The sequence below is a fragment of the Corvus brachyrhynchos genome, unplaced genomic scaffold (assembly GCF_000691975.1).
Source record: "Corvus brachyrhynchos isolate BGI_N302 unplaced genomic scaffold, ASM69197v1 scaffold12, whole genome shotgun sequence".
Lineage (NCBI taxonomy): Eukaryota > Metazoa > Chordata > Aves > Passeriformes > Corvidae > Corvus > Corvus brachyrhynchos.
Window position 1 is genome coordinate 7,721,096 of NW_008237885.1, and position 16,087 is coordinate 7,737,182.

Genomic DNA, 16,087 nt, shown 5'->3' on the forward strand with positions numbered 1-16,087 from the left:
ACTGTCAGGCCTGAAAGATAGATTTTCTCTCATCTGACATTTTTCCCTCAGGAGTGGCTTTTGTGAGAAGACACCAGAAGCTGTTCTTATGTAGGACAGAGCCAGTTTCAACCATCTCCGAGCTGAACTTGCAGCTGACCAAAGCTGAGCCCATCAGTGATGCTGGTGGCACCTCTTAAATAACATATTTAAGAGAAGGCAAAAAAAGGCTGTGCAGTAGCTGGGAGAGACAGGAGAAAGAAAATTTGAGACACAATTCTGAAGACACCAGATTCAGTGAAGAAGAAGGGAGAGGAGGTGCTCCAGATGCTGGAGCAGATTCCTTTCCAGCCCATGGAGAAGACCGTGGTGATGCAGGTTGTCCTCCTATAGCTCATGGAGGACCACAGTGGAGCAAGTCTCTGCCTGCAGCCAATGGAGGACCCCATGGATTTCTGGCAGGATCTGTGACCCCATGGGGGACCCAAGCTGGAGCAATCCATTACGAAAGGATTTTTATAACCTCCCAGACTATGACTGACACTGTGTTTGGGATTTGTTTCCTACAGAAAATATATGAACCACGTGTAGCATGGGTTCCAATTTTGCATAGGTGGCTAACTGCAACCATAAGTGAGGTGCCTAAATCCAAGAGCGATACACTTTCAGACATATTTCCTTCCAACATTTCCCATTGGCTTAAAAAGCTCATTTTATTTTCTGTGCTGTTTAATTCTCACATGTAATCTATGCAAAAATGTTAAAAGCTTAAATTAGCACTGTGAATTCAATTCTTGAAATGAATTTTCTAACTTCTAGTAAATGAATACATTACCAAGCATCACAATACCTTGATTCATTTTAGCTTTAGATTTAAATTTTATTTGTGGCTCCATCTCTGTGTCCAAAATTCTAATTGAGTAAGTCAGATAAAAATTTATCTCTAAGCCATCATTCTTCATTCTGCATTAATAGTAGATCACCAGAGGAAGTTAGCAGCTGATAGATTTTTGAGGGATTTAGGTAGCTTGATTACCATGTGTATCTCTGGAAATATGTTTGTTTAAAACACTGAAAATTAATCAGAAATAAAACCTGGAATTTAGTGGTAGGAAATGACCTTGCCTAATGTCAGTGTCAAAATTTGGTGGATCTTGGCTGTATTGACTAGTTTTACCATGTCATTATAGATACACATGTAGAATAGTCTCTATTTCCTTGCCTACCTTTGGAAATTCTGACACTAACATTAAGTGATCAAATGACTTTTTAAATTGATAAAGTATACATTTACAATGTTTAACAAGCAGCAACAAGTTATTTTCCTAAACATATAGATAAGTCTTAAAAAAATCCATCCATTCCAATGTTATCTATTTTTAGGGCATATTGTCATACTCATTGTTCCCAATAAAGTGTCCTTCTTTTCTGGAAGGATTATGCTTGGTTTAAACCACTGGAAGCTATGAAACTTTCAACAGTTTAGGTGAGAACAGTCATTCTCCATAGCTATGTTGTTTCCCCTTATAGATATTAAAATAAATTAAAGCTTGTAAAAAATGTGACTACAATGGAATTCTGCTTGAAACAACAAAAGACATTGCATTTTTCATCAGTTCTTTTTTACCTTGGGACTGTTGTATGAAGTAAACTGCTAATTAAAAACATCAGAAGTACATTACTGCAATCTTGGTCCTTTTTCCTAAACACTGAAAAACACCATGCATTTTTTTAATGACAATATATATCAATATAAGAAACTTAAAACTGATTCAGTTCTTAGCACATAGATGTCTACTGCATTATGGATTTCTTGGTACAGAAGAGCATAGGTTCCCTGCAGATCTTCTGTAATATAGCTGAGTCTTTTATGGATGCCTTGCATACTCTAGGAACTCTCACAGGTATTAGGTAACTGAACTAAGCCCTTCATAGCTGTGATGATTTCCATGGAAAACAAGGCCAAAATGATGGAGATTAAATGTTTTCTCTTTTAAAAGAAAGGAAAATGAAAGAGTTCATTTTTATACATCATCATTATACGTAACAGATGTTATGTGTGTTGCACACAGATATTTTTATGAATCTGTCCATGATACATACCTTCAATTCTCCATATACCTTCCATTTTTAAGCAAATACTACTGTAGGAAATGATAGTGTCCTCTCCCTGGGAGCATATAGATTTCCATGGGAAATGTATTCATGATGGCATTAACTTAATTTATTTCAAACATTTAACAAACTTCTTTGGGTGAATTGAATCATTCTCTGCAGGTACTCTACCTGTTATTGCTGCCTCCTGAGAACAAATGACAAAACTTATGTTCCTTAAACATAGGTTTGCAGTGTCATCAAAAACACCCAAGGGTATTTCACTCGGTCTCCACATGCTATTCCAGACAGGTCTGTGATGATTTAGAACTATTTTATTATGAGCCAGTCCCATGCTGGATACCCTAGGACCTTTCAAAAGACAGCAGAAAACTCTGTCTAAGCAACTGAATTGTCTGAGATGTCTGAAGACCATCCAAAAAATTTCTTCAGTAAGGAAGCTCGTCTGTTGTTTCAAACACTTCTTTGGAATCTTGCCTCAGGGATGTTAACAGCTTACTGAACATGAGCTATTTTTAATTAAATAACAAGTAAAAAGTGAACTTCTTTTTATTGATTGTTTTTCATTCATAAAGTGTGGACTGAAATCAGTTTTCTGCACAGAGGTGTCTAATGCCATTTGCAACTCTGTCTCACCTATAGTTGGTACTCTGATTTTGGTCATGTGTCACGTGTCTTTTTAGAGCCTTACCACATAGCACACAGTATTAGACACTGATGTGTGAGACTATGACTTCAGGTTGTCTGCTTTTTTACTTGTGTATGTATCTAGGTTGATTGCTATCAAATCCATTTTCACACAAAGTTATATATTGTGTTACAATGCTGATGGGTTTCGTAGATGAGTGTGTGTGTGTGTCTGTAAACACAGGCATCTGCACTAATACTTATAAAAGATCAAAACTCTCTAAACCCTAAATTTTTAACAAAACCCCTGCAACTGAAGGAAAACTCTGTTCAACACTATTACAGTTACTTAACAGTATGAATGAGAAGTTTCAAAATCAGTAGAGGAAGTATCGAACCTTTCTCAGATTCGCAACACATGAGACAAAGGATAATGACCTCAAATAGGTTTGCATAAATAAAGAATATAATCCCTGTCTAAAATTAACCCAAATCCTTATCTGTAGGAAAATGAAGGAAATAAAGTACAAAAAATGTTACAAACCATCTTTCTAAATTTAATTTTCTATAGTAATAAACTACAAAGTCACCACCTCTGGGTTTTATTTTAGAGAATGAATTGAAGAAAAGAGGAAAAAAAACACTTCCAACCAGTGATTCCTGAAAAGGACATGCCTGGCTAGTATAAAAAAGTTTCATTAGGAAGTCTTAATACGAGAATATATGAAGTTACATCTGACATGTTCATAGTAGTCAATATGAATACAGAGATGATACCTTTCACTGTGTAAGAGAACCAGAGACAGAAACCTGTGAAAACTTCAGACTGACCTTGTGGTGAAAATATTAAAAAAAAAAAAAAAATCAATGCATATGCAAAGCAGTCCACCGGAGACAATTAAATACACACCTATCTGATATATCCTAGGGACATAGTCAGGACACCTATGTTTACAGAGTCCCAGAGTGACAGAGTGTCTGAGCTTGGAAGTGATCATCTAGTCCAAACGCCCTGCTTAAGCAGGACCATATAGAGCTATATCGAGATGAATTTTGAATATCTCCAGGGATGGGGACTTGAACATGCAGCTACCAACAGGCTCAGTGGGAAATGCTGGGAATGCACTTCTTGTGTGTGTTCTTTGAGGAATGAGAAATACACTAACTGCGGCTTTGATAAAGAGTAACTGCATAATATTTATTGCAGTGCTTCAAACATTGGAGGGCATATGAATCACTAAAAGAGAACATGAGGAAGGAAAACTACTGACTAAAAATACTTCTATTTCATGTACTAGATATTTGGGGGCTAAAATTAGCCCACATTTTATCCTACATAGGCAGTTAAAACTATAGAAAGTTTGACTGGATGAGAATGGTCCCAGTTTTTCACAGAGATATATGTCAGTATGAAAAGAACTTGCTGATTAATATGCCCAATATTGCAAAGGAATGATATCAAATATTTATATAGCCTCCTACTATCCGGATGTTTCCTTATTGAAAATCAGGGCAAGTTTGTTTCCTTGCCTGTGTAGTCCCAAGAACCTGTGCTTCATATAACTGTACATATAACCTCTTCAAGAAAGACATTCAGAGTTGAGTTTTGTCCTCCCAAGTCACTGTTAATGTGTGAAGGAGCCTGGCTCTCCTGGGGAGGGCTGAACATCTGCCTGACGATTGGCAGTGGTGAATGAATTCCTTGTTTTGTTTTGCTTCCATGCATGGCTTTTGCTTTACCTATTGAACTGTCTTTATCTTGACTCATGAATTTTCTCACTTTTACCCTCCAGATTCCCTCCCCCACCCCACTGGGAAGAAGTGAGCAAGTGGCAGGGCAAGGCTTATTTGCCAGCTGCAGTTATAGCATGACCTGGTGTCATTTGGCTTCAGCATCTGAGAGCAGTGTACATGCCTTACATTACAGACTGTGCTACAATTAAAACCCCAGGTGTTACCCATCAAATGTCTTTTTCAGTCGAGCTTTCTGCAGATGCAGTTTTCTTCTTTTTTAAAGTATTCTTACTGAAAAGGTTTCCTGTTGAAATCTGTCATCTACTAAAAGTGAAAAATTTCAATGTGATGCCCATATAACAAGCAAGATATGCACTATGGAACATAATTTGCTTTAAATGTGTACCAAGAACAGGAGACAATAACAGGAGACATTTCATTTCAAATGAAACCATCTTAATATTTTACTAAAATTGTCAGTTTTGCAAATGTCATATTTTTCTTTCCATATTGTGTTCAGATTGCAAGAAATCAGTGTGAGCTTTTGAGGCTAGCAGGAGCATTACAGGCTGTATTTATTTATAATACCACAGTTTGTCCCATGTTATTAAAAGAATAGGGAAAATTAAGGAAAATGAGTTTTCACCACAGGCAACAGAGAATACAGGTGAAATTTGTATAGAAAATTAAATAGCCATCAACTACAATTGTGGTAGGCCCTGGAGATTTTTTTTTAAAAGTCTGAAAGTTGGAAGGGCACAAAAATTTTCTCTTATAACAATTATCCTGCTGCATTCAGCATTGGTGCAGCCCCACAATTTAAGAAGGATGCTAAGGTCCTTGAATGAATTCAGAGGAGGGCAACAAAGCTGGTTAAAGGGCTGGAAGTAATGTTCCATGAGGAGCAGCTGGGGACCCTGGGTTTTACTAGTTTGGAGAAAAGAAGGCTGAAGGACCTCATTGTTTTCTTTAGCGTCCAGAGAAGGGAAAGTAGAGAGGGAGGTGATGATCTCTTCTCCCTGCTATCTACTGAAAAGGCAAATGGGGATGGTTCACAGATTCACCAGGGGAGATTCAGTGTTGACTGAATAGGCTTCCTAGAGAGGTGGTTGATGTCCCAAGCTTGTCAGTGTTTAAGAGGCATTTGGACAATGCCTTTAAAAGTGTGCTTTAACTTTTCTTCAGCCCTGATGTGGTCAGAGAATTGGTCTATTTTAGGTCCCTTCCAACGGAAATTCTATTCTATTCTATTCTATTCTATTCTATTCTATTCTATTCTATTGAATATCAGCATTCTTGGATATCTAAAGGGAAGGCCATAAATTCATTAACAGTATCATAAATACTGCTTAATAATTATTTAAAGCAGATACCTTCTCAAGGTCATCATACTCATGCCAGCTCGCTTGCATGGAAAAGAAATGTCACATCTTAGAAAAGCGTTTTTTCAAAACAGCATTTTTAAAATCACATATGTGATTTTTTGAGATGTTTGTATTGAGATGTATTCACCCATCATGCACTGACAATACTGAGTCCTGTTATAATTTTGCAAAAATTTAATTAATATATATAGGCACATAATTTAATTTCAGCTGAAAGTACTCAGAAGTCACTGCATAAGATCTTGAAAAAGTAACTTCCCTATCTACATGCTACTTTGAAAATAACACCATCAAGTATTGTGCCACATTTTTCAGAAAATAGAAAATCATTTAGATGTTGCTATTTAATCAACACCTTTGTACTTCTTTAGACTTATATTAAAGGAAAAGCTGCATTTTATCCTGGTTTTCACATGATAAGTGGATTATCTGATGTAAAAATTTGGTTTGACTGGCCTAGAGCTATTTGGACTATATAACATTTTTCTACTTTGTTCATGAAGTCCAACAGAGAAAAAAAAAAGAACAAAAGAAAGCAGTTTTCCTTTTTATTTTGCTTTTTGAACAAAGTTAAAACCAAACCTCTGTTTGACATAAGCTTTTATATTGCTACCAAGCTAAGAGAATTACAGAGAATTTTACTTTTCAGAGTACAAAAAAAATTACATAATCTCTGTTTTAAACTAAAAGAAGAGAGATTTAGATAAGGTGTTTTGAAGAAATTCCTGATTCAGAGGGTAGTGAAGCACTGGAACAGGTTTTCCAGAGAAGTTGTGGATGTCCCCTGTCTGGAAGTGTTCAAGGCCAGTATGGCTGGGGCCCTGTGCAACTTGATCTAGTGGGTGGCATCTCTGCTTATGGAAATGGGGTTGGAACGAGAAGATTTTTAAGCTGCCTTCCACCCCACGTCATTCTGTGATTCTCTGAAATGCTGATTCATTCATATTTACTCTGATGAAATATTTCTTAGCCCAGTTAGCAATGTAAAATCACAGCTCCAAACATTGCATACTGTTATGCGTGTATTTTGGTCCCAAGAATATTCCCCTAGAATCAAATAATGCAATTTTGAGAGACATACTAAGTGGAATCCCACTGAAATCAACCCATGCAAGCCGTGTTGTAATAACTACTGGTGTGACAGTGTACTTGGAACAGAAATTGAGTTTACCCAGCTTGCAGAATATGCAAAACTATGTTGATTAGTGTTAAAATAAACTTTATAAAATACACTAAGATCCAAAATCAGCCAAACAACTTTCTGTCACAACAATTGCAGTGTTTTACTTAGCAGAAGCTCACAGATGCAAAATATGAATAGCTGAAGCAGTAGCTTCAGTCCCATTTTTAAAACTTTATTTATTGCTAAATTGGGTATTTTTTTCCAGCCCTAGGGGAAAAATACAGAAAATACCACGAGAACAAACATTTGCATAAGGCTTAGACTGTCATTTACAGCTTTATCTTTTAACTTTATCCAATTGGCTATCAATTACCTCAAGCCGAAAGAACTTTAGAATTCCAGCCTGGACAAATCCATACAGGGAACAAAGCTTGACAGGTGAGTTCCAAGAGCAGATAGGTTCTTCTGTGAATTCTGTGAATTGTTAGTTTCCACTGACTGTTGCATTTCAGAAGACTAAGGAGGAAATAGGTATGGTGCCTAGAAGGCAGAAAAAGTTATTTTGTGATACATGACACATCTGCATGTAATGCATATGGTTGTTTAAAAAAAAACAAACAAGCCAACAGGGATTTTTGTCAAGTACATAGCTCAAGATTGCAGTAGACCTTCTGTCTTACATCCTAAGCAGACCCCATCTGTAAAACTGAACATATACTAAATTTGGAATTTGCTTACTTGATTTAAAAAAAAAAAAAAAAGAAAAAAAAAGAAAAAAAATACAATCTTGCTGTTTTTCTTTGCTAAAAAGGGCTTATATAACTTCCCCCTCCTAAGCAGACATCATAATGTGTAGCAATCAGAATACAAATTCCTACTGGCAACAGGAAGACCAATATTTTTCTGTGGACATTAAGAAAGTCAAGGAAAAAAACCAAACAAAATCTGCTATGGAGTTATTTATGATTAGCATACTATTACAAAATAAAAACTCTAATAGAAGGATTAGAACATATAACAACTATCAGCATTTTTTACTTCTGAACACCTTAGAGGAAGCAGAATACAATCATATTTGCACTATAAAATGTAAGCATTCTTAAATAAAGTGTATATATTACAAAAGTTACATTGATATATACATGTGCAATATTATTTCAGTTTAACAAGGCATAATTAACAAGGAAAATTCCTGATTGCACTGGGGGAAGCATAGCTCAAGAAATACTTTACAAAAACAATGTATAATGTATAAATACATTATTAACATGACTGTCTGTCAATACTTATTATTTCTTTTTAACATAAGAACTCTAAAAAAATAAGAACACTAAAACGCTGGGGATAATTTTAAAAAGTTTTCTTTAATAAAGTTCAGCAACAGTAATGTCTCAGAACTCTTGCTTTCTTAGTAAGAAATAAATGTAGAATTTATCATGCTTTCATTTTTATATATCAAAACTGATCAAAGATATTGACTAGCGTATTTCTAAAGGAAAAACAACCATGAAGTCTATGATCTCCTTTCAACAGCACAAGTTCCTCCAGGTTCTACATACTTCTTAAACTTGGAACAAAAGGAGACATATTTACAGGGAAAGTGAAGAGTGTACTTTCTGCATTACTGAGTTATGATTTAATTTGCCTTCTCTTGCTCTATGCACAGAGGATGCATATACCTCTGAAATATTTTTTCATTCACCCTACTGTCTCCATGTCACTGTAATTCACACCTCATTTAAGAATAAGTTAATTTAGTATTCACAGCCATCTACATCCCTGAGACAACTTTCTTTTCTGTATCAGAGGATGTTGTGGTATCTCTCCTTGCTGCCTCAGAAATTAAAGTCACTTTCCTGATCCCCTACTTACAGCAGCAGTTCAAACAGCCAGTTACAGCTGAAAGGTGGTTTGGGAAAATGTCATCCCTAATGCTGTACCTTTGCTTCTACTTACTAGCTAAGGCTAGATGGCAAGAAAGGGATTGCATATCCTCTCTTTCAGGTTAAATTCCAAGGATTGAGCTTAAATCGTCACCTTCACAGCCACATCCATAAAGGTACTGAAGAACATACATCACTCATAGCCCACAGTGGTTCAGAAAACTGCCATATTTCAAATTCACAAGAATCAAAGTCTTATTGTTCAATCTTCAAACATATCAAATATCAACAAAAATTGGCTTATTATTTATTAAACACCCTTGGGAAACATTAAGTATGGATTTGATTAAATTTGAACTGTTATATAAAAGCAGTTTGGCTGAAATTCATTTATCTTTATGAACAGATTCCAGTTGCCAAAAAACAGCCAAGTTGTGCAAGTTGAGCATGATCTGCCTAGTTCTGCATGGTCTCCAGCTGCTGCTCAAGAAGCATGTGAGTGTCCCCTTGGTCCAGTATTGTAACTATAAAGCGCCTTAGAGCACATGAAGTGAGAATGAGATGCTCATGTTTAAGCAACTGTAGCCTGTCCTAATGCTTACAGCAATAATTTCTGGAGTAAAAGTCACTTGACTCAATTAAGATATGTGCCTTCAGATTCAATTAAACAGCTTTAAAACACCATATCTCATCACAAAGGAAAGTCAGATGATTATTGCAAATATATTTACAGGGCAATTAATAGAGTCAAGAGACCTTTTCAGCTGACCAGATGTAGCGTCTGCTTTAGGATGTGACAATTAAAGACTCAGTTCAGTAACCTTTCTGTGTATTTCTAGTCCTCCCTAAGATGCCATAGAGTATCTGAAATAAACCCACACTTTTCTGGAGTGCCAGATTGACAGGTTAGATGGCCACCCCCAGAGAAAACTGTTAGAATAAGCCATGTATTTCTCCTCAGTGTCTGTTAATTATGAAGACGTCATGAGTAAGATTATTATCTTGTAATTTCTTGTCTATGTTCAGAAATACAGAGAATGCCAAAAGAATGACGAATGGTAATGTTGATCAATGCAAAACAATAGTAGGATAAAAAATATCCTGTGTCAATTTCTTTCCATTTTTCCTTTTTTTAGTGTCCTAGGGCAGTGACAGGGGACACAAAATAGAGCAGTTCTCAAACAACTTTGCTTTGTAAAAGTAGTAGGAAGAGGGATGTCTTGAAGAAGTAATAAATATGTAACTTGGGTGATCACATGTTTGGTAGCAATTGTGGACTTTGGTGAGTACCCTTGAAGATTTCAGAGTTATTTCTAGAGTTGTCTCCTGTCAAGCATTTCTGAAGAGAGAGACTTGGTAAGGCTCTCTTCATTCAGTGGTTGGCACAGAACCTGTCTTTCTTTAAAGCTTGTATACCCCTCACTAATTTTCTTTTTTTGTTCCAAATAATTTTCAAGAAATCAAACTGACTTTCAAACTTTATAGTTTTGGCTAGTTATACTTGACATTCATCGTGCTCTTTTGTTTTCATATATTGTTACTGCTGTCAGGTTCATAGGAGGGAGCTGCTTTGGTTTTTGTGGGTTTTCTTCTTTGCTTTGTTGTGTTTTGGTTTTTTTTTTCTAGGGGGAAGAAGTCTTTAGCATTTGAATAATGGAATTAACACATACCTCACATTTGAAAAGTACCAAACAATTAGGCTAGTTCAGTCTTCTAAACATGTGATGTGGACGCCGTGTTTAATTTAATGGAAGATTTTTTGACTGATGATTTTGCTTACAACAGTTGTGCAAGACCAAAAGCCTGATGCTGTGAACTAGTTCTACTAAACTGACAGTAAAGGAAGAATATGTCAAGATGGCGTAGGAATGATAGCTTAACTATAGCTCTTCATATACTACACTGAATAGGTGTTATTCATTTAATGCAAAGGTAGCAATCCAAATATGATGCAGTAATCATCATGTCAACAACAAAAGCCTCCAAGTATGTAATTTGCGATTTTTTCTTTATCTACTAGGTGTCCTATCACAGAAATAAATGACATTTACTTAACAGAGACGTTTTTGGACTGTACTATATTGGTCATTTCTAACCCCTAATGTTTTGCAAAAAAGACTCAAACCTTATTGTTATTCACTCCTTTGTTCTTCCTTTGTCCTCAATAAACACTAAAGATTCAGGGATTGCTTCAGTTAATTACTTAAATACTCTAGAGCAAACAGAGCCAGGCTCCCTCAACTTTTGCATAGTGTTTGTCCATCTAATTCCCATAACTATTCTGCAATCCTAATCTATTCACTCTAATAAATATTAAAATTAACAATGAGCAAATATGGGCTTTATATTGTATCCATATAAATGTGTGTTATCTATATGGAGGAGAGCTGGATTGAGTACAGAGGAGGGAAAGCAGTGACTATTCAATCTGAAGAAGATCTGAAGATGGATGAATTACTGGGAGTATGCTCTTCTTTTTATTTATGGAGACTAAGGAGAATGTTGAAAGCTTGATCAAGTTGTCACACAGAAGCAACTGCTAACTTTTGCAACATTCTTGGGTATGACACAAGAGTTGACATGAGGATAGATCACACCTGTGCTTTCAGAATGATGTCCTGAAACTCTCAAAGCACTTCAGAGGTCCTTTTTGTGCCTGAAGACAAGCTCCCTTTGGACTATTCCTAATGGTTCCCTGAAGAACCTGAATCTGAAGTCTGCTCTTCTGAAGTCAGTGATCTTTATTACTTTACTTGTCTTTCTCATGCCCTTTATGATCTTACCTCTAAAATTGTAGGGGTACTGCAGCCAAAGCTTCTGCTTACAGACCCATCTCCAAAGAGTTCTTGGCTATTTGCAAGCAGTGACTCCAAAAAGCACCAATCCTCATTGCCATACTTGGCAACTGTCAAGAATATGTCTTTGACACAGTCCAGAAATCGCCGGGATAGCCCCCGTTTGCTCAAACTGCTCTCTTACACAGGACACAATCTGTCCTTCTCTTACATTCCTCCTGTCTTTCTATAAACTGAAATCTTCTTTTCAGTGTCTTCTATTTACTCTGAAAAACACTTATCAAATTTTTCTTTTTTTTAATGTCTCTGTGTAGCTGGAACTGATTTCATGGTTATATCTTTCTAATTCAATCCTTACATGCTTGACCTACTCCTTTATAGTAATATTCAGTCATGTCTTTATTTTCAGTATTGTATGATTCCTTTTTTAAACATAAACATTTTAAAGTCATTACAGAGCTCATTATAGAGCCATCACATTATTTCAGTATGCCTCATAGCTTTCCTCAGCAATAGGATATTTTGCGAGTAATTGTTTTGTCTTATTTTGTGCTCCCACCTTCGCTTTTCTGCATAGTAACACTTTTTTTTTGTTATTACTCTTACCCATATTAACTTCCAGCTTGAGATATTCAATAATTTTTCTCTGATGATAAAAAAAACAAAACAAAAAAACCAACCAAATTAAGGTAAGTTCTCCCATAAAACTTTTTTCCATTTTATAAACCCAGGCCTTTTTCAAGGAACATTTAGACTGTGTGTTCAGATTAGATCTACTTTCCAGCAGATAACCAGATATTTGAATTGCTTACTACCCAAATTTCATAAATTTTAACAATACCTATTCAAAAAAAAATTTTAGCATGGAAAAAAAAATGTTGTATCAATACGACCCAGGGCTTGCTCCATCTAAAAAACTAGAATAATGTTTATATTTTGTATTTTAAAGGATAAAGGTATGACATAAGGGTATGACTTGTACTGACCCAAATAAAGCCTGATCTAGACATGCTATAATTCTTTTCATCATCAAAGGGATTGATTGATTTCAACAGTGATATCCAATATAGGCCAAAGAAGTAATTCCGTGCACTTCATTTTTCTGTGGCTATCTTAAACAACCAAGCATTATACCTTTGCTTTGTAACATATGTCAAACAGAGTTCAAATTTACCTCTTAAAACCTGAAAATAGATTACCTGATTTTTTTGTTCTTTTGGATACCAAAATATCTTTTTAAGTTCCAAAGACATAGGAAAAACTCAAATTGGAAGAAAAAAATAGAGTACATTTTCCTTATAGTTTGAATTAGTGACCAGCTTCTCTAGTATTTTAAAACTGTGTTAGCCTGAAAATTACATGTTCAGAAGAGATTCTCTAAACTTAAGGAAACTTACTTAAATTTCCAAAAATAAAACAAATAAGCTAAAGAACATGACAAAAGTTCACCCTTGGGCAGTTCCAACTTTGATTTTTTTCTGTAGGGTACAATGAGTCTTACATAGAAGTGCTCCCAGTGGAATTAGGGAAAATGATATATCAAGTGTCCTCATTTTGTCACAGTCAGTTGTTTCAGGTATTAAGGGTTTGATTTAGATTTGATTCAAACAGTCAGATTTAGGTATTTATAAGTGATCTAGGTACCTGAGCTCCTATAACAGTCACAACGTACACACAGTCCGTATCTTCACCTCTGTCAAAACTGAGGAGCTAGTCATCCACTGTAAGGCAAATTATGTCCCTGTTCAGTAACCTGAACATGAGTACCTTTTTCAGTCCTCTATCTGCCCAAGCCATGATGAAGAAGGTTGCAGATATGTGGGACCTGTAGTATTTTGGAAAGGCAGCTAGATGCCTGGCAGTATACATCAGAGCATTTTGACTATCTCTGGACATTGATGTGTAGTTGAATGAACCAAGTCTGTACTTTTGATCTAGTAAAGTTACCAGGAGAGAAAACAAAACCCCACAACACAAAACCCCCACCTCAACTACTTCAAAGAAAACAAACTGTTGCTACTTTTTAAACCATGTAACTCTTCATGCCTGAAGGTAGAGAACACAAACACTTTTTTCCCACAGAAATTTATTTAAATAAGAGAGATGACTGCATTCTCATTGTTCACACACATATGTTCACCTACACAGATTCACTTTTTTCTTCTATCTAGCAAGAGAGAGATCTTGCATTTCACCATCCTGTGTAAAATGAATAAGTTACTTAAAATATGGTTATTTGTCTGACCTGCAAGGAGGAAAGGTGCCTATATCCTGACATTTTAATTGAAAACCAGACATGCAATAAGGAGACTGCTTTTATGTGTGTTGTCTTGTGCATAGTTTCCAGAGTAGAAGAAAATACAATATATTTCAGTCCATTATTTTTCCCCCGACTCAAAATTATTTTAGAAGACAAGTGCAGTTCATTGCTAATCCTTTAATCCAGCAATTAAAAAAAAATGTTCTTGACTATTGCTATTAAGAAAAGTGAGTTATGAGGCTTACTAATATCTGTAAAAATGCACACATATATATTCATGTACATAGTGTCTTCAATTAAATATAAACTTCCTGCTATTGTAATATTTATAAGCTAATTCATTTTCCAAGTGACAGGACAATGATCAGTTTATAAACTCCGGAAAATCATAATAATGAAGTGAAAAAAAAGTCATCACATTTTTTCTGTATTGCATTAGACCAGAATCAAAATTTTATTTTTATACTCACAAGTTATTTCAAAATATATTTTTTAACCACTACGTGTACTTTATCACATCTTGCAGATTTGTGGATCTAGATGCTTGTATACATAGTATTTTCAGATAAATGAAATATCCGTACTCCCAGAACAATGAATGATACATATTTAAAATAAATGTACTGATTCTAAGACAGCTCAACCAACTGGATCTTCCTAAGACATCTCAACAACCAACCAGATGTAAGATGCTTTTTCCTTTGAGAAAATCAAGTAAGCTCCATAGTGAACAAAACCCACATGCTATTACACAGCAGTTTAAACTGATTGTGGCTACTGCTATTTGTTGGTAACAAAAAAAAAAAAAATCAGAAATAATAGCTATTACATCATGATATTATTATAGTTACTTTGGTTGTTGACATTATTGAAAATTGTGCTTAATTGAATTTGTTAAGATTAGAAGCTCTTGATCTACCTGTACAGAAATATATAAAGATTTAACTATCAAAATTTTCTTACCTTTTAATACATGCAAAAAAGGATGTCTGTCAGAATCTATATCCTCATATCAGATGTAGCAGAAACAGCAGTCCAGCAGCACCCAGGTGTGGAGGCCGGCAACAAATAAATCCTTTTCCAGATAGTCTGAAAGTTTCCTTGTCATACAAACTTAGATAGTCAGTCTAAATTTCCAAGTTCAAGTATTTAGGAGTAAAGCTGCAAAAAAATGCCAACGATAATTGGAGTTCAAGAAGAAAATACCAAAGTCACAGAAAGATGTGTTTCAACAAGCAAGACGTTAGCATGCTTAGCACTACCCTGAATAGGTACAAATGTATATTTTCTAGAATACCCAAGCTGATCACAACTGCAACATACATCTCCATTGAAAAAATACAGTAATGGCTTTTCTACCAACCTCTTTGAACAGTAGGTTTAAAGTACACAGAGTAGGAGTGTGGCTGGTCATACCTCCCCTCTCCCCACCACAGGTGGCTGGTGGAGATAGGAGAGAGAACTCAGGCGGGCAAGGCCCAGAGGGTATCATCTCCTAGCGCCAAAAGGTCTGCCAGCTTAACAGATTGTGCCAGTTTGGACAAATTTGGAGGAAAATATCCTCTGATAGAAGGCAGGTTACAATCAACCTTCCCCCACCAGGTTCGGGAAAAAATGAATTTTCCTCAAAGGAAAGTGAAAGAGATAAAAACTATTTATTTAACAAACACACAGGAAAAGGATAATAATGCTAAATAATAAAACCTCTCACTCTGCTGAGAGAAACCTGGGAAAATTTCAGAGTCCTTCCATAGATTTCTCTCCCCCTCCTTGGAGCTGGGACGGGGTGATGGGCCCTCCTCCAGGGCCAAGGCCTCAGTGGAAATTCCTCCCGATGCGTTCTGATGTTGAAACCATCCAGAAGAGAAGAAGGGAAAAATTGGAGTCCCAGGAAAACAAAGTTCAACTCTCCAGAGGAAAAGGAGCTTAAAAACTGGCCAAAAGCTGCTGGAAAAAAAGCAAACCCGGTGCTTCCTCCCACTCCTGCCTCTTGCTGCAGCAGCTGAACGCAGAGAGGTTTTTTTATCTGTGTCCTTGAAAACAAACTGCAAACTGCTTTAGGAGTTCTCTCAGTTTTTTTCCTCTCCCCCCTCTCAGGCTCAGTTTAAAGGCGTAGAAAAGGCAAAAAAATTAATTTCTGGGCATAGAGCAACGATATGGGATACAACATCATAAAGTCACCCCAA

At 36.0% G+C, this 16,087-nt stretch overlaps 1 long non-coding RNA gene across 4 annotated transcripts in view; it reads right to left on the reverse strand.

Annotated features, from left to right (window-relative positions):
* LOC108446315 overlaps window positions 1-15,651 on the reverse strand; it is a 32,105-nt gene extending 16,454 nt beyond the window's left edge. Inside the window, exons 1-3 of one of the 4 annotated variants that reach the window (XR_001861470.1) lie at window positions 15,606-15,647; window positions 14,865-15,062; window positions 7,337-7,503 (exon numbers count right to left, since the gene is read on the reverse strand). This is a non-coding gene — a long non-coding RNA (uncharacterized LOC108446315). Of the gene's footprint in view, window positions 1-6,253; window positions 7,504-14,864; window positions 15,063-15,264; window positions 15,491-15,605 lie in introns of those variants that run through there. The other 3 variants (XR_001861472.1, XR_001861469.1, XR_001861471.1) reach the window with 3 other exon arrangements.
* Window positions 15,652-16,087: the final 436 nt, after the last annotated feature.